The sequence below is a fragment of the Theropithecus gelada genome, chromosome 7b (genome assembly GCF_003255815.1).
Source record: "Theropithecus gelada isolate Dixy chromosome 7b, Tgel_1.0, whole genome shotgun sequence".
NCBI classification, from domain to species: Eukaryota; Metazoa; Chordata; class Mammalia; order Primates; family Cercopithecidae; genus Theropithecus; species Theropithecus gelada.
Genome location: NC_037675.1, coordinates 6,183,618 through 6,202,787, shown reverse-complemented (window position 1 = coordinate 6,202,787; position 19,170 = coordinate 6,183,618). Strand labels below are relative to the sequence as shown.

Sequence of the window (19,170 nt, the reverse complement as noted above, 5' to 3'; positions counted from 1 at the left end):
TTTTTTGTATTTTTAGTAGAGACGGGGTTTCACCATGTTAGCCAGGATGGTCTCGATCTCCTGACCTCGTGATCCACCCGCCTCGGCCTCCCAAAGTGCTGGGATTACAGGCTTGAGCCACCGCGCCCGGCATAAAGCATTATCTTTAAGATGATTTCTTCAGACCAGGCATCCATAAGAATTATTAGGTCAAAGAGTAGACCCCAAAAAGGTACCTTTAACAACATGAGTTATGATAAACTTACCACCCTATCTTTTTAGGGTACAGTTAATTCCCTTTTATTTTATTTTATTTATTTATTATTTTTTTTTTTTTGAGACGGAGTTTCGCTCTTGTTGCCCAGGCTGGAATGCAATGGCTTGATATCAGCTCACTGTAACCTCCACCTCCTGGATTCAAGAGATTCTCCTGCCTCAGCCTCCTAAGTACTTGGGATTACAGATATGCACCACCACACCCAGCTAATTTTGTATTTTTAGTAGAGACAGGGTTTTTCCATGTTGGTTAGGCTGGTCTTGAACTCCTGACCCCAGGTGATCTACCTGCCTCGGCCTCCCAAAGTGCTGGGATTATAGGCGTGAGCCACTGCACCTGGCCCATTCTCTTTTATTTTTATGTATTGATTTATTTATTTGAGACAAGAGTCTTGCTCTGCCACCCAGGCTAGAGTGCAGTGGCACCATCACAGCTCACTGCAGCCTGGACCTACCAGGCTTATGCAACCTCCCCACCTCAGCCTCCTGAGTAGCGGGGACAACAAGTGTGCACCACCATGCTCAGCTAATTTTTTTTTTTTTTTGCTATAGAGACAGGGGCCTCCCTATGTTGTCTAGGCTGGTCTCGAACTCCAGGGCTCAAGTGATCCTGCCACCTTGGTCTCCCAAAGTATTGGGATTACAGGTGTGAGCCACTGCACCCAACCTCTCATTCTCCTTTAAATCCTAATTATATGAACCAAATTACCTGACAAAGCTTCCATACAGGCAGGCTGAGAACCAAGGATTTGGTTGGGATTAGAAAATAAGATCTCAAAGAAACCATGAAGCAGAGGTTCAGGCTCAAGTTGCCTTTTATGAGGCTCAGGGTGCATCTTCTAGTTTCTGTTTACTACAAACTCAAAGTGGATGCCTCAGCAAACCAGTTCTCATGATTTCTTATGGTTCCCATCAATTAGCTGTGAGACCTTGGGCAAGTTACTAATCCGTAACCTCTCCGTGCCTCAATGTCCTCATATATAAAAGTGGATGATGAAAATAAAACCTACATCATAGCGTGTTGTGAAAATTAATTATTTAAAATATGTAAAGTGCTTCCTATGTGTGTGGCACATAGTGAATGCTATATGTGTGTTATTCCCATTTTCAGAAAAGGGTAATTTGCTGATGAAAAGTTGGGCAGACCTGGCTTTAAATTCCCTCTCCACTGATTCTGAGCTGTGTGACCTTGGACAAAAAAAACTTAGTTTCTTCTAAACTAATTTTCTCCATCCTCAAATCAGGCCATGAAGCTAATGAAGCTTAAGCTTTGGGACAACTTACTTGCTAAGGCTCTCTACCTAATTTTGTATTATAACTGTATCATTGCAATTTAATCTTTTAAAGAAAGTCCTCTGAATTTTTTTTTTTTTTTTTTAAGAGAAAGAGTCTCATTCTGTCACCCAGACTGGAGTGCAGTGGCATGATCATAGCTCACACTATGATCGAATTCCTAGGCTCAAGTGATCCTCCCATCTCAGTCTCCCAAATTTAGCTAGGAGTATAAGCATGCACCACCATGCCTGGCTAATTTTTTATTTTTTGTAGAGACGGGGGTCTCACTGTGTTACCCAGGATGGTCTAGAACTCCTAGGCTTAAGTGGTTCTACAGCCTTGGCCTCCCAAAGTGCTGAGATTACAGGCATAAGCCACCATGCCTGGCCGTCTCTATTTTATAAACTTCATAAAACCTGGATCTATCCCTAAAAAGGGGGATAAAATAACAGTACAGTCAGGCCAGGTGCAGTGGCTCACACCTGTAATCCCAACAATTTGGGAGGCTGAGGCAGGTGGATCACTTGAACTCGGGAGCTTAAGACCAGCCTGGGCAATATGGCGAAGCTCTGTCTCTACAAAAAAATACAAAAAAAAAAAAAAAAAAATAGCTGGGCATGGTGGTACACACCTGTAGTCCCAGCTCCTTGTTGGGGACTGAGGCAAGAGGATCACTTGAGCCCAGGAGGTTGAGGCTGCAGTGAGCCATGTTTGTGCAACTGCATTCCAGGTCTCACAAAGTGAGACCGTGTTTCAAAAATAATGATAATAATAGTACACCATGTGTCACAAACAGCATTTCAGTAAACAATGGATTGCATATATGATGGTGGTCCCATAAGATTATAATGGGGCCGGGTGTGGTGGCTCCCTCCTGTAATCCCAGCACTTTGGGAGGTCGAGGAGGGTGGATCACCTGAGGTCAGGAGTTCGAGACCAGCCTGACCAACATAGAGAAACCCCATCTCTACTAAATGCTGGGGTCTCTCCTACAGACCCTGACCCAACGACGGATGAATAATGTGCACTGACACATAGACATTCTGCTTTGCCAGTCCGGCTGAGTGTCCGTGCCACTTACAGACACCAAGGAAGGTTCTGTACCGAGTCATCAGCCACGGCCTCAACTTGCCAGCGAGACTTGCATTCAGTAAAGATTAATTGACAAAGGTTGTGAGTAAACACACCTGTGGGTAATTAACCTGGTCGCCCCCACCCCGGAGAGAGCTATCATGCACCCCTAAATGATCAAAGGTTGGTCTTAAGACCACATGAATAAACAAGCTAGTTAGATAAACTACTCTACCTTCCTTTGTACCCACTTTAAGCTATTTATTCAAGGTAAGAATTCGGTTGCCTTCAGCCATAACCTTATCCTGAGACTTTTGCAAAAAGAAGGTTTGTGGCTTATAATTCTCCCCACCATCCTGACTGAACCCCCACAACTAAAAATACAAAATTAGCTGGGCGTGGTGGTGCATGCCTGTAATCCCAGCTACTCAGGAGGCTGAGACAGGAGAATCACTCAAACCTGGGGGGCAGAGGTTGCAATGAGCGAAGATTGCGCCATTGCACTCCAGCCTGGGCAACAAGAGCGAAATTCCGTCTCAAAAAAAAAAAAAAAAAATGATGATGGAACTTAAAATTCCTATCATCTAGTGACATTTTAGCTGTTGATATTATTCACATGTTGAGAGTGATAGCACAACACATAACTTGTGCATTTGGAATGATACTGGTGTAAACAAACCTACTGTGCTCCAGTCACACAAACATGTATAGTAATGTCCTAGGCCTTCACATTCACTCACTATTTACTGATGAACTCACTCAGAGCGACTTCTAGTCCTGCAAACTCCATTCATGGTAAGTGCCCTATATACATGTACCATATGTATACCATACCATTTTTTTCTTTCCTTTTTTGAGATGGGGTATTGCTGTGTTGCCCAGGCTGATCTCAAACTCCTAGTCTCAAGTGATCTTCCTGCCTCAGCCTCCCAAGAAGCTACGACTACAGATATATGCCACCATCCCTGGCTAATTTTTAAAAAACTTTTTGGAGACGGGGTCTCACTGTGTTGCCTAGGCTAATCTTGAACTCCTGGCCTCGAGCATTCCTTCTGCCTTGGCCTCCCAAAACACTAGGATTACAGGCAGGAGCCATCATGCTTGGCCCATTTTTAATCTTATTTACAGTATTTTTACGGTACCTTTCCTATGTTTAGACATATTTAGATACACAAAACCTACCATTGTGTTACAATTACCTACAGTGTTCAGTACAGTAATATGCTATATAGGTTTGTAGCCTAAGAGCAATAGGTTACACCATATGGCCTAGGTGTGTAGTAGGCCATGCCATCTACGTTTGTGTAAGACACTCTATGATGTTCTCACAACAAAGAAATCACCTAACAATGCATTTCTCAGAGCGTAGCCCTATTGTTAAGTGATGCATGATCATGCTTATCACACAGAGTAACTATAAAGATTAAATGAGATAATATATTTAATGATTTAAAATAGTGCATGAGTTGGGCATGATGGCTCATGCCTATAATCCCAACACTTTGAGAGGCTGAGATGGGTGGATTCCTTGAGCCCAGGAGTTCAAGCCCAGTCCTGGCAACATAGCAAGACTCCATCTCTATAAAAAAATTTAAAAAGGAACCAGGAGTTGTGTCATAATCCTGTAATCCCAGCTACTCAGGAGGATGAGGTGGGAGGATTGCTTGAGCCTGGGAGATTGAGGCTGCAGTGAGCCATGGTCATACCACTGCATTCCAGCCTGGGCGACACAGCAAGACCCTGTCTCCATCAATCAATCAATAAAACGGTTTCTGGCACATAGAAAGTCCCGAATAATATATAGTAGCTACTTCTTGGAACGTATGACTGCAGAATTTACTTTTCTCCCTTTTTTTGCCCTTTAAATATGTAACCACTTCAGAAAACTCAATTTACAAAAACCCAAATTTTGGAAGAGAGAATAAGCCAGTGAGTAATAATTCTAGTTATAAAATGACTCACTAACCATTGTTCGACTCTTTACATTTTTACTCGATGTCTTAAAAGCAGTAATCCATCCACTGAGCAAACACAATGATCGAGACACTATAAATACTTTGAAATCCTGAGAGGGCAGACCCTGCAGAGAACAGAGGAATAAACGGAACTTTGGCATCCTGTGCAGCTCCTGTCAAAGTGCCGGAAGTCAGAAGGGGCTTCTCCCTCACTGGACTGAAGAGGGATTCACCATCTTCCCAGCTAGACCCCAAGTCCTGAGCCTCACATTCCTTTAACTTCCACTTCCCTCCAGCCAACCCAGTCCATTTGGAAATTCCTAGAATTTCAGCCTGATCCTTCCTCAAGAACAAAGTGGGGCCGGGCGTGGTGGCTCATGCCTGTAATCCTAGCACTTTCGGAGGCCGAGGTAGGCGAATCACCTGAGGTCAGGAGTTTGAGACCAGCCTGATCAATATGGAGAAACCCCATCTCTACTAAAAATACAAAATTAGCCAGGCGTGGTGGTGCATGCCTGTAATTCCAGTTACTCGGGAGGCTGAGGCAGGAGAATCACTTGAACCCAGGAGGCGGAGGTTGCGGTGAGCTGAGATCGCGCCATTGCACTCCAGCCTGGGCAACAAGAGTGAAACTCTAGCTCAAAAAAAAGAAAAAAAAAAAAGAAAAAGAAAAAAAAGAAAAAAGTGGGAGGCAGCATTTCCTGTCGAGGCCTTCTGACCTGGCATCCGATGAGCTGGCTCTAGACAAGGGTGACGGCCCTGAATCAGATGGCTCTGGCACTGCATCTAAGGGGACAGGGCACACTGGGTCAGAATGGACCTTCTGGCACTGGGCAATGCAGGATGGACACCCCCACTGTCCCTGAAGGTTGCTAAAGCTGCAGCCCCAGCCCCGGGCCCCTGCTAGAGCAGCTCCCAAGAGGACTCCCTGTAGCCAGATATTCCGTGATGCTGTGGGAACTGGCCTGAGTCCGGAGGTCTTCTGAAATTCTAAGTCAATCCTCAGGGGAGGAAGTATCCACTAGGCGTGAGAGCCTGTGTGACCATTTTAAAAGCTGCAGAGAGCCCGGAGCCACCCGTAGTCCCAGCATACAGCCCAGGGGTGCCTGTGGCCCAGCACTCTCTGGGCTGTGGTTGACACAGCTCAGGGAGCAAAATCATAGCTAACCCTAATATAATAGAAGCTCACTCTCACTTCCTTAAGAAGAGTCCTACTTTAAGCATCGTATTAGTTTCCTGTGGATGCTGTAATAAATTGCCAAAAATTGGGTGGCTTAAAATAACAGGAACTTATTTTCTTACAGTTCTGGAAACTGGAATCTGAAAAGGTATTTGGCTGGGCCAAGCTCCCTCCAAAGGCTCAAGAGGAGACTCCTTCCTTGCCCCTTCTAGCGCCCAGTGGCCCCAGGTGTTCTTTGGTGTGTGGCTGCCTCACTCCAACCTCCTCCTCCCTGCATGTCTCCTCCTCTTCTGCCCCTGTCATTGTCACTGGATTTAGAGCCCACTTGGATAATCCAAGATGATCTCCTTATCTCAAGATCCCTGACTTAATTACATCTGCAAAGACTCTTTTCCCAAATAAGGTCACATTCACAGGTTTTGCGGTTAGAACATGGACCTCTGTGTTACATGTACTAACTTCTATGCTCACAACTCTATTTTTTTAAATGCTCTTTTTTTAATAGATGGAGAACTCAGGTATAGGCAGTTAAGGAGTTTGGCCCAGGTCACACAGCCAGGAGGTAGCGTAGTCACTATATCATATTGCCCCTGCCATAAGTCCTGGGGTCCCAGACACAAGAGCATTCCCACAGTGATTAAGGGGGTCTGGGACATAGGAAGCCAAACCTTGTTACCATTCCATACACACCTCACCATTCCATACACACCTGGACATTTGATTAAATGACTGAAATAATATTCAAATAGAGGAGGGGCTGGGCACAGTGGCTCATATCAGTAATCTCAGCATTTTGGGAGGCCAAGACAGGAGGATCGCTTGAGCCCAGGAGGGCATGACCAGCCTGAGGAACATAGCGAGACCCCGTGTCTACAAAAAATTTAAAAATTAGCTGAGTGTGATGGTGCATGCCTGTAGTCCCAGGTACTCAGAAGGCTGAAGCTGGAGGATTGCTTGAGCCCAGGAAGTAAGGCTGTAGCGAGCCGTGATCATGCCACTGCGCTCCAGCCTGGGCAACAGGGCAAGACCCTGTCTCTAAATAAATAAATAAAAATGAAATAAAATAGATGAGAGTGCCATGAGGAAGGATTTCAGGTAAAAGGACCATTTCATTCACACTTTCCATTGGGAATGGCGTCTGGAACTTGGTAAGCACTGAATCCATGCTGGTCGTTATGCACATTCCTAGCAGCCAGGGAACAAGAAGGGGAGAACTAGCACAATGGGAGATACAGTCTCTTTACCCTTGCAGGTGGCCCTGGCCTGGCAGGCTGTGGTACCAGTCTGACCTGACACCTCAGCACCCTCTCCCATAGGGAAACTGAGGCATGGTGACATAAAATTAGAATCTGAGTTATGTAACTAAAATCAAACCAATGGCCGGCCGGGCGCGGTGGCTCAAGCCTGTAATCCCAGCACTTTGGGAGGCCGAGACGGGTGGATCACGAGGTCAGGAGATCGAGACCATCCTGGCGAACACGGTGAAACCCCGTCTCTACTAAAAAATACAAAAAACTAGCCGGGCGAGGTGGCAGGCGCCTGTAGTCCCAGCTACTCGGGAGGCTGAGGCAGGAGAATGGTGTGAACCCGGGAGGCGGAGCTTGCAGTGAGCTGAGATCTGGCCACTGCACTCCAGCCTGGGCGACAGAGCGAGACTCTGTCTCAAAAAAAAAAAAAAAAAAAAAAAAAAACCAATGTTCCTAAGTTAATCATAGAATTAGCAGTGTAATCCAGCAATTTCACTCCTAGGTATTCAACTCCTAAGAACTGAAAACAAGTGTTCAAACAAAAATGTGTACACAAATGTTCACAGCAACATTCTTCACAATAGCCAAAAGGTAGAAACAACTAGATGTCATCAGCCGATGAATGAATAAAAGTGGCATATCCACGCAATGAAATATTATTCAGTCATAAAAAGGAATGAAGTACTACATGCTACAACATGAACCAACCTAAGAAACATTCTAAGTGAAAGAAGACAGATACAAAAGGCTCGTATTGTATAATGCCATTTATTTATTTATTTTTTAATTTTTTTTGAGATGGAGTCTTGCTCTGTCACCCAGGTAGGAGTACAGTGGCGCCATCTCGGCCCACCACAACCTCTGCCTCCTGGGTTCAAGCGATTCTCCTGCCTCAGCCTCCTGAGTAGCTGAGACTACAGGTGCCGCCACCACGCCCGGCTAATTTCTGCATTTTTAGTAGAGACAGGGTTTCACCATGTTGGCCGGGATGGTTTCAATCTCCTGACCTCCTGATCCGCCTGCCTCGGCCTCTCAAAATGCTGGCATTACAGGCATGAGCTACCGTGCCCAGCCGTATGATGCCATTTATATGAAATATCCAGACTAGGCAAATCTGTAGAGACAGAAAATAGATTGGTGGTTGCCAGCGGGTAGAGGAAAAGGGGAGTGGGGAATGACCGTTTCATAGGTAGAAGGATTTCCATTTGGAATTTTGGAATGATGGAATATGCTGGAACTAGATAGTGGGGAAGGTTGCACAAAATTGTGAATGTACTAAGTGCTATTGAGTTATACAATTAAAAATGGTTAAATGGCATGACTAGGTATGATGGCTCATGCCTATAATCCAGTGTTTTGGGAGTACAAAGCAGGAGGATGCCTTGAGGCCAGTAGTTGGAGACCAGCCTGGGCAACATAGTGAGACTCAGCCTCTACCAAAAATTAAAAAAAATAAAATTACCTGGGCATGGCGGTGTTCCTGGCCCAAACTGAGGTCAGGCTGCTGGTTCTCGAGGCCCAGTAATGAGATGCAGATGAACTGGGGAGGAAGAGAGTTTTTATTTCTGTAACCGGTTACAGAAAGAAGGCCTGGAAATTATCACCAGACCAACTCAAAATTACAAAGTTTTTCAGAGCTTATATACCTTCTAAGCTCTATGTCTGTGTGTAAGTGTGCATTTATCTAAAGACATAAGTGATAACTTCTTTCAATCTATAACTAAGGTCTGAGTCCGAAGACCTTCTTCAGGAGCCTCAGTAAGTTTATCTAAATGGGTCTGGGTGCTGGGGTGATTACCCTTATCTTGTCTCCTGCTAAATCATGGAGGTTTGGGGAGTTCCTTCAGACCTCCAATAAACGTGTTTGTGGAGGCTCGGGGAGTTTCTTCAGACCCCCAATAAAAGTTGTTTAATCCTAAATGGGTCCTGTTAAGAATTCATTCATTGTTTTGTCATGCTTTAAGGCCCAGGAAAGGCCTAGGCAAAACTCTTGGTGGGCTTTTGTTACATTCCAGCCTTTGTGATACGGCTCCGATGACTGGAGGAACACCAGTGTCCTCGGTCTCGCACTGATAGGATTAACGACATGGACACACGTGGAGTGATTTTTTTTTTTTTTTTTTTTTTTTTTTGAGACGGAGTCTCGCTGTGTCTCCCAGGCTGGAGTGCAGTGGCGTGATCTCGGCTCACTGCAAGCTCCGCCTCCCGGGTTCACACCATTCTCCCGCCTCAGCCTCCCAAGTAGCTGAGACTACAGGCGCCCGCCACCACGCCCGGCTAGTTTTTTGTATTTTTAGTAGAGACGGGGTTTCACCATGTTAGCCAGGATAGTCTCGATCTCCTGACCTCGTGATCCACCCGCCTCGGCCTCCCAAAGTGCTGGGATTACAGGCTTGAGCCACCGCGCCCGGCCACGTGGAGTGATTTTAAGGAATGAAAAGTTTAACAGGCAAGAACGAAGGAAGGAAGAGGAAAACTCCCTATACAGAGACAGAGGGAGGGGGGATTCAAACAAAAAGAAAACCCCATGTGGGGCAGAAAAGTGGCTGCTTCTATTGGGATGCTGGAGGAAGTGATGTCTGGTTTCCATAAGCTCCAGGGGATTGGTTTGATCAGGTGAGTGGTTTACAGAGCCCTCAAAAAACCTGGCCCTCCCACCTTAGTCCTTTAATATGCAAATGTGGGTCGCTAAGATGTTCCGAACACATGGTGTTATCTGAGGTGGCCCAAGACACCTGGTACACCTGGTTACAAGGAGAAGATGGTGGGAATTGCCATATTGAATGAGCCCAGTTTCTAATGGCCGGCATTTGCATATTAAAGCTTGCCAGCCCAGCCCTTCAAGCCACCTTTTCTGTTAGAAAAGAGATAGTTCAGGGGTTGTTTCTTTTGACAAGAACATTTCCACCGAGAACCTTTACACTTACTATCTGCCTAAAAATGATTTCTCAATAACTCCTACTGGCTTTTCTTCAGCTTTTAATATTTAACTTAACCACTCAGTCAGTCCTGAAACAGCTGTGCTGGAGGCCAGGGTTAGTGAGACCTGGCCTGCCACCGTGGTCCCCTCCTGTAGTCCCAGCTACTCAGGAGGCTGAGGTGGGAGGATTGCTTGAGCCCAGGAGTTTGAAGCTACAGTGAGCTATGATCACGCAACTGCACTCCAGCCTGGGCAAGAGGGAGACCCTGTCTCTAAAAATAAATAAATAATAAATTAAACTGATTAAAATGATGAATTTTACATTATGCACACTTTACCATAGTAAACTAATCAAGTTGGAGTCACAGCTCTGCTCCTGCCTCTCAGGAGTGTAACTGGTGCCCGCCCCTTTCCAAGCCAGGGTGATAGGAGCCCACCTTGTTTCTGTTTGTTTGTTTGTAAACATCCAAATGACTTCCTTGTTTTTTATTTTTATTTTTACTTTTAAGAAAGTCATGAAACAAAGAAACAAAACAGGTAGGTTTTACTCATGGTAAAACTCTGGGTGATAACACAAGGCAATAATGAGGGGGTCGGGACCGGGTAAATAAACCCAGAGAAAAGTAAACAATACCAGAGGGAGCAGCAGCTGATGGATGTGGGAGGTGAGGACCCCGGAAGGGGGCGTCTGGTGTCTGAATCAGCCTGGAGCCCCGGGGCGGTGCCTCCACCCAGCTGGGCCTGCACTGCAGGCTGGGCCCAGACCGGGGACGCATCTGGCCCATCAGGGCCTCAAGGCCCCAGAACCCTTTCCTGGATCTGTTCTCTGCCTCTCCCGGTCTCGGGCCCCCTCCTCCGCATTCAATCCCCTCGCTCACGGTTCATGAATCTAACCTCTTGCCTCCTAAACCAGCCCCTGCATGAGGCACACCTTCTCCAGGTGGGGCATTGCACAGCCTGCATGAGGCACCCGCCTCTCCTGTCTGAGGCATTGCACAGCCTGCATGAGGCACCCCCCTCCCAGGGGCACTCATGCCTCTCCCAGGTAACCGCAGGCCACACCCACGCTTTCTAGACCAAATGGATCCCCCAAATTTAAAGATTCCAAACCCACCGATGGTGAGTGACAGAGTCGAAAGAGCATGGACATCCTGGGCTCCCATGGTGCCCTCCCTTCTGTGACCTTTGATTGTGTGACCTTGACAAGTCACAGAAACTCTGCCCTCAGTGCTGAAAACTGTGAGGCACAGTATCCACCTTGCCCACTTCCTGAAGCATTGTGGAGATGGAGTAAGCTGCTGTGTGAGAAAGTGTACAAAGATAAATGAGCATAATGAACTCAGGGAATTTCAAGTCCCAGCTGGACTTGCCATGTTCCCCTTCTGTCTTCTGCAGTGACCTGGAAATGCTGTAACCACCTATTCCCTTGCCCGGGCACCTGCCTGCTCCTCCTGGGCCACTACTCAGAGAGGTCTCCTCCGTGCCTGCTTGGAAGGTTCCTGGAGCTATAAGCAGGTCGCTGAGAGCCCTCTCCCCAGACCCAGCGCCCCCACACCTGTTCTCTTGCTGTTACCTGTCAACAGGCTTCCTGCTGTTACCTGACCCCAGTGCAAGAGCCACAGAAGGCATCTCTCTGAGGGCACCAAGTCAGGCAAGGCTGAGCATCCTCCCAGGGAGTGAGAGATCAGCTTCCCAAGGAAAGGTCTTCGATTTCTGGTCTCATAAAAATTCTTCAAATAAAACCAAAGGAGTTCTACAGCTCAAAACATTTGAGGAATTTCGCTAACCCATGTTCAACCCTCCCCCTCCTTTCCCTTCCCCCACCCATCTCAGAAACCTACAGTAACCTGCTAAGTTGGGACCACATAGTGGCTAAGGCATGGGTTTTGTTTTGAAGGCAATTTTCAAATACACACAAGCAGAATGATTAGTAAAATCAACTCTTTGGACCAAAGGAGTTAAGGACATAACACCCCAAAATACCCTGACCTGGCATATTGATGATTTCAAGCTGAAAGCATCTGAGCAGCAGCAGTTGTAGATACGATAGGACCTTCTGAGCCACCCTTTTGTCACCTCCCAATGTATTCTTCTTGCCTGTTGCCTAGATAGAGTAGATTTATCAAGACAGGGGAATTGCAATAGAGAAAGACTTTTATACACGTAGGGCCGGGTATACAGAAGATCAGAGTTTGTTTGGTTTTTTTTCTTTTTTGAGTTCAGGATTATATATATTACAATTTGCCTTGTTATAATACATTTGTGGCTTTATGATAAAAATAACTCTGGGACATATGGAATTCAAGCTGATGTGCATAACTGTCACAAGAAAAAAGCATTAAATGCATTTCTGAAATAAGTATTTTCATTTAATTTCAGAATCTCAAAACAGCATTAGACCTTGCCTTGTTTAAAAAAAATTAAGGCCGGGCACGGTGGCTCAAGCCTGTAATCCCTGCACTTTGGGAGGCCGAGACGGGCGGATCACGAGGTCAGGAGATCGAGACCATCCTGGCTAACATGATGAAACCCCGTCTCTACTAAAAAAAAAAAATACAAAAAACTAGCCGGGCGCGGTGGCGGGCGCCTGTAGTCCCAGGTACTTCGGCGGCTGAGGCAGGAGAATGGCATAAACCCGGGAGGCGGAGCTTGCAGTGAGCTGAGATCCGGCCACTGCACTCCAGCCTGGGCGACAGAGCGAGACTCCGTCTCAAAAAAAAAAAAGAAGAAAAATAATAGTAATAAAAATAAAAAAAATTTAAAAATTAAGTACTAAGCTAGCTAAATAACCTTCTTGAAAGGTTTAAAAACACAATCGATATAGAAAATGTTTTCCCTCTAATCGCAACCTTACATAAATGGAACAGGTGAAGGAGAGAAGATAGACAATTTCTTTAGCAGCATATATGGCTAAATCCATCAACCACCAACTGGAGAAATATCAAAATTAACCATTTGATAAACCAAAAGATAACAATTTTAGGGTTACAGTAAGTAAAATATTTTTGAAACACTTCAAAAACTTTTAACCATAAACTAGAAGAACCATCTCTTCATTGTAAGAAAGAAAGGACTAACAGAAAGTAAGACACTTAAACTAAACTGATTTTCAGTCCTCTTAGAACAAAATGAAAAATAATGGTTAATTAGCTAAGCTTTGTGCTCTAATCAAACTAATTACAGTGATTTTAAATGGCAATAGCCCATGTGACTGGGCAGCTTGACAGTTCAGAATACTTTTGCAATAATTTTTTAACACAAAGACACTAAAATGATCCAGTCATGCAATGTTCATTTTATGCATTCTGCATCTCTTTGCCAATCTTGTAGCTAAGGATCTTGTTCCAATCAATCTTAGTGCGTGTAACTGGCAATTGTCGATGTGAAGGCTTTGACAGTAGTGTCCGACATTGTCTGATAATTCTCACTGATGGCAGTCTGGTACTCATTTTCTGCAGCTTCTACAATCTTTGTAAATTCTTTTGCTGTTTGCACTTCATTAGACACTGTTAGGGAATCTTGTATATCTTTATGACGCACTAGGTGAACATTACCGTCTTCATAATAATGAACCTGAATTTTCAAGACGCCAGCCACTTGAGTGGTTGGAGGAGTGATTGTAAACCTCCATTCTGACCTCCGGCGACCATTCCAAAAGTTTTTTGCTGGGAACTGATGGCTTTCCATGCATGCAGTAGTGGTTTGCTGTCCATCTGTTTTTTGCCATACACAGTGCAGGCTCCATTCGGGTAATGTTATTTTACGTAAGCTCGCAGAGCAGTTTCTACTGAAGTTCTCCATGATTCAATTGCATTTTCTACTTCACAGGGTCTTGGATCAGTTGCCTCCTTTCTTAAGTGATCAAATTTAAAACAGATTCTGTTCTTTGGATCCAAAAACGTTCCATTTCCCGAGTCGCCATGTTTTGTTATCAATATCTGATCTTCATAACCTTCCATTTTTACACAAGTAAACTGCTCCGAGTTATACTGTGCACGGGCTGCTTTTTCCCTTCTTTCATCAGATAACTGCGCCTCCAGACCCGCCATCTTCCTTCTAGCGACAAACTCGGTGGGGGCGGGGGCGGGGCGGGGGCGGCGGCAGTGGCCACCTGACTTACCACTTTCTGTGAGGTGCTCCGCGCAGCGCACCACCCCCGGAGTTTTATTATTACTCAAATCAGCCTCCTGAAAAATTGGAGGCTGAGGTTTTTCAAGGACAGTTTGGGGGAAGGGCGGGTGGCTAGGCAATGGGTGCTTGCTGCCGATTGGCTCCGGGTGCAATCATAGGGGTGTGGAAAACGGTCCTCCTGTACTCAGTTGCTTCTGGGTGGAGCCACAGGAGCAGCTGCCCGGGCCACGTGGAGCCATCGGTTGTCAGATATACAAAAAGACATCTCAAAAGGCCAATCTTAGGTTCTGTCCTAATGATGTTATCTTGCCCAGGCTGGACTGCAGTGGTACTATCTCGGCTCACTGCAACCTCTGCCTCCCGGGTTCAAGCGATTCTCCCACCTCAGCTTCCCGAGTAGCTGGGATTACAGGTGTCCGCCACCATGCCTGGCTAATTTTTGTATTTTTAGTAGAGATGGGGTTTCACTATGTTGGCCAGGCCGGTCTCGAACTCCTGACCTCAAGTGACCCTCTCATCTCAGCCTCCCAAAGTGTTGGGATTACAGGCATGAGCCACTGCGCCCGGCCCATATCTTTTTGTAAAATAATTGTTTTTAAATAAATAGAGATGAGGTCTCTGTATATTGCCCAGGCTAGTCTCCAGCTCCTGGGGTCAACAGATCCTCCTGCCCTGGCCTCCCAAAGTCCTGGGACTACAGGTGTGAGTCACCGTACCTGGCCAGAAATGGCATATCTCATGACCTCTGGAATAATGGCTGCAGTCGTTCATGTCTACACCTCTAGTGGTCTCTCATTAGTGTTGTAGAAAAAAACTGGGTTCTTTTCTCACAATCATGAAAGATTAGGCTCACAGACACTTTGAAGGGTGAGAAGGGTAGGGTTTATTGTTTGAAAAGGAACAATTAAAAAAAAGGGAACAGGGACTCTCAGCAAAGCAAGAGTCCTGCTAGCAGGCTTCCCGCCTCACAGATTGAATCCCAGGTTACCACCAAGGAACAGGAGAGGCCAGGTTCCTCTCCCCTGCAAAGGGTGCAACTTCCCATGGCTCTACCCCATTCTCTCCCCGCTCCGCCACCCCCGTTCTCCCAGTGCCTTCATAAAACCGATCATTCTTTGTCCAAAAGGCTTTCTGCTTTGGTCATTTCTTAGGTCTTCACTCTCTTGTGAAGATCCTCATGTGCACATAAAATTAACAAAACTTGTAGCTGGGCTTGGTGGCTCATGCCTGTAATCCAAGCACTTTGGAAGACCAAGGCAGGAGGATCGCTTTAGCCTAGGAGCTCAAGACCAGCCTGGGCAACATAGGGAGACTCTACAAAAAATACTAGCTGGGTGTGGTGGTGCGTGCCTATAGTCCCAGTTACTTGGGAGGTTGAGGTGGGAGGATTCCCTGAGCCCAGGAATTTGAGGCTGCAGTGAGCTGTGATCACATCACTGTACTCCAGCCTCGGTGACAGAGCCAGACCCTGTCTCAAAAACAAACAACAACGAAAACTTGCATGCTTTTCTCTTGTTAATCTTTCTTGTATTTAATTTGGTTTCTAAACCCAGCTGGATATTCCACTGAAGAACTAAGACAGTGTTAATCCAAAATTAGAGACTGAGCCAAGGGTCTCACTCAGTTCATCGAGATTTGTTGAGTGAGAGTTTGAGGTCACACCCAGGAGAAACAGGTCACAGAAACATCCGTGGCCCATGCTCTCCAAAGCAGTTTTCAGAATTTACAAATGTCTTTAAAGGGAAGAAGGAACCTAGGAAGAGAGGGTTAGGAGGTGAGGCACTTAGGAAGATAAGCTTGTAATCGGCCTTGTCAGTGTGAAAAACCTAAAAGACTGTAGTTTTAGGGGTTAGACTTAGGTTGCAAACCTGAAGTTATACTTAATATGTCCTTGTTTTATGGGAGGATCTATATATCTTGAAAGGTTTAGGGCACAGCAAAGAATTTATGAGCAATTTGTGAGGGCAGTCATGAGACTTTTCATCTCCTTATGGGAGTCTGGCTACTGTATAATGCTTTAACACAAGCCTGTGAAGCAGCAGCTCTCTGCTTGGGAAAATGTTGGTGTTACTGCATGACTCAGTCTCCAGGCTTCACTTTGGCATAAAGAGTTTTGGGGTCCTGAGATTTTTCTTTTCCTTTACAAAGGATTGAATGGATCATTAGGCTCCATACAGGACCCATCGTCCACCTTCAACAATTATTAATGCCAGGTGAGGGGTCAGAGCTCTGGCTTCGGAAAGTGATCGGCTTGTGGGTTGGTAAGAAGAATTTACTAACAGTATAGGTTTGAAAAAGGAAAGTTTTAAATTAGTCGGGTGCGATAGCGCCTGCCTGTAATCCCAGCTACTCAGGAGGCTGAGGCAGGAGAATCGCTTGAAGCCAGGAGGTGGAGGTTGCGGTGAGCGGAGATCGTGCCTGGGCAACAACAGCGAAACTCCATCTCAAACAAAAAGAAAGAAAGAAAAAGGGAAGTTTGGTTAGAAAGAAGGAACACTGCAGCAGAGTTCAGTGGAGGCCTCAGCGAGACAGGACAGAGTGCATCACAGCGGACTTTTCGATAGGGATATTTATGGACCTAAAGTAGGAGCTGAAGGGTAATTTGCATGATACATGATTACATTTTTAGACATTTGGTGCCTTGATATCAGCCAGGGTTGAACAATGAGTTTCTGCATGCATGCATTCCGGAGATGTATAGAAATTCTAGTTACTTACACATTTTAACTTGAAAACAGGCCTGGAACCAGGTGCCTTTAGATAATAGGGAAACCTAATTACTTCTGAATTCCCCAGAGAAGGAGTTTTTGTCTCTGGAGGTCTGCTTGATGGTCACCAGGGGATTTTAGCTGACCTCAATTAACATTTAAGAATATGGAGGAGCCAGGCGCAGTGGCTCGCACCTGTAATCCCAGTAGTTTGGAAGGGAGAGGCAGGCAGATGGCTTAAGCTCAAGAGTTTGAGACCAGCACGGGCAACATGAAACCCCATCTCGACAAAAAACACAGGGCTGGGCGCAGTGGCTTAAGTCTGTAATCCCAGCACTTTGGGAGGCCAAGGCGGGTGGATCACGAGGTCAGGAGATCGAGACCATCCTGGCTAACACCGTGAAACCCCGTCTCTACAAAAATTCAAAAAATTAGCCGGGCGTGGTAGCTGGCACCTGTAGTCCCAGCTACTTGGAAAGCTGAGGCAGGAGAATGGCGTGAACCCTGGAGGCGGAGCTTGCAGTGAGCCAAGATTGTGCCACTGCGCTCCAGTCTGGGCAACAGAGCAAGACTCCATCTCAAAAAAAAAAAAAAAAAAAAAATCAGCTGGGTATGCTGGCATGCACCTGTAGTCCCAGCTACTGGGGAGGCTGAGGTTGGCAAATCATACAAGCCTGGTAAGTTAAGGCTGCAGTAAAGCTGTGATAGTGCCACTGCACTCCAGCGTGGATGACAAAGTGAGACCCTGCCTCAAGAAATATAGAATATGGAGAGCCTGGCATAGTGGTTCACGCCTGTAATCCCAGCACTTTGGGAGGCCAAGGTGGGAAGATCCCTTGAGCAGTTCAAGACCAGCCCAGGCAAGATAGTGAGATCCTGTATCTAAAAAAGAAAAAAAAAAATGAAATTAGCCAGGCATAGTGATGCGCACTTGTGATCCTAGTTACCCAGGAGGCTGAGGCGGATTGCCTGAGCCCAGGAGGTCGAGGCTGCAGTGAGTCTATATCGCACCACTGCACTCCAGCTTGGGCAACACACCAAGACCCTGCCTGTCAAAAAACAGAAAGAATATGGGAGAGGAGTGATTTGGGAGTCAACCTGATGTCCAAATCCAATTCCACCACCAATTAGTACCAGTGAGAGGTGAAGCCAGCTGGACTTCCTGGATCTAGTGGGGACTTGTAGAACTTTTCTCTAGCCAGCTAGAGGTTTGTAAAATGCACCAATCAATGCTCTGTAGCTAGCTAGAAGTTTGTAAAATGCACCAATCAGTGCTCTGTAAAAATGCACCAATCAGTGCTCTGTAGCTAGCTAAAGGTTTGTAAAATGCACCAATCAGTGCTCTGTAAAAATGCACCAATCAGGCCGGGCGTGGTGGCTCAAGCCTGTAATCCCAGCACTTTGGGAGGCCGAGACGGGCGGATCACGAGGTCAGGAGATCCAGACCATCCTGGCTAACACGGTGAAACCCCGTCTCTACTAAAAAAAATACAAAAAACTAGCCGGGCGAGGTGGCGGGCACCTGTAGTCCCAGCTACTCGGGAGGCTGAGGCAGGAGAATGGCGTAAACCCAGGAGGCGGAGCTTGCAGTGAGCTGAGATCCGGCCACTGCACTCCAGCCTGGGCCACAGAGCGAGACTCCGTCTCAAAAAAAACAAAAAAAACAAAAAAAACAAAAAAAAATGCACCAATCAGCACTCTGTAGCTAGCTAGAGATTTGTAAAGTGGACCAACCAGCACTCTGTGAAATGAACCAATCAGCACTCTATACAATGGACCAATCAGCAGGACGTGGACGGGGACAAATAAGGGAATAAAAGCTGGCCCCTACCACCAGCCTGCAGCAGCAACCCTTTGGGGTCTTCTTCTATGCTGTTTAAGCTTTGTTCTTTAGCTCTTTGGGTTCGTGCCACCTTTAAGAGCTGAAACACTCATGGCAAAAGTCCGCGTCTTCGTTCTTTGAAGTCAGGGTAGACCACAAACCCACCAGAAGGAACCATACTCTGGACACACCAGGACCCTGAGTAAGTAGTTCAGTCTCTGCGTTTAAGTGAGAATAATACCTCTCACCTGAAGGGACTGTGCTGAGGAGTAAATGAAATTAGGTAGCTCTAAGACACTAGTTCCATGTCCCAGGCAAAGAAAATGCTCAATGAATAGTAATCATGGCTACAGACAATGTAGCAATGTGTGCTATGGGCTAAGAATGTAGGTTTCCTGGACTTGAATCTCAGCTCCTGCTGCTTTCTTGCTGCGTGATCCGGGATAAGTTACTGACCCTGTCTGTGCTCCGGTGTTTTCATGATAGTACCTACCACATAGGTGTTTATTCTGAATACACGAACTCTTTTAATTGTAACATTCAGAACAGTCCATGAGAGATTAGTGAGGGCTCAGTAAAGGTGAGCTTTGCCCCTGATAACACAAC

At 46.0% G+C, this 19,170-nt stretch overlaps 1 pseudogene across 1 annotated transcript; it reads right to left on the bottom strand.

Annotated features, from left to right (window-relative positions):
* Positions 1 to 12,741: 12,741 nt before the first annotated feature.
* Positions 12,742 to 14,341, bottom strand: LOC112628902 (annotated as a pseudogene). The gene has a single exon (XR_003120499.1). The product of XR_003120499.1 is annotated as an F-actin-capping protein subunit alpha-2 pseudogene (transcript).
* Between the last annotated feature and the right edge of the window lie 4,829 nt (positions 14,342 to 19,170).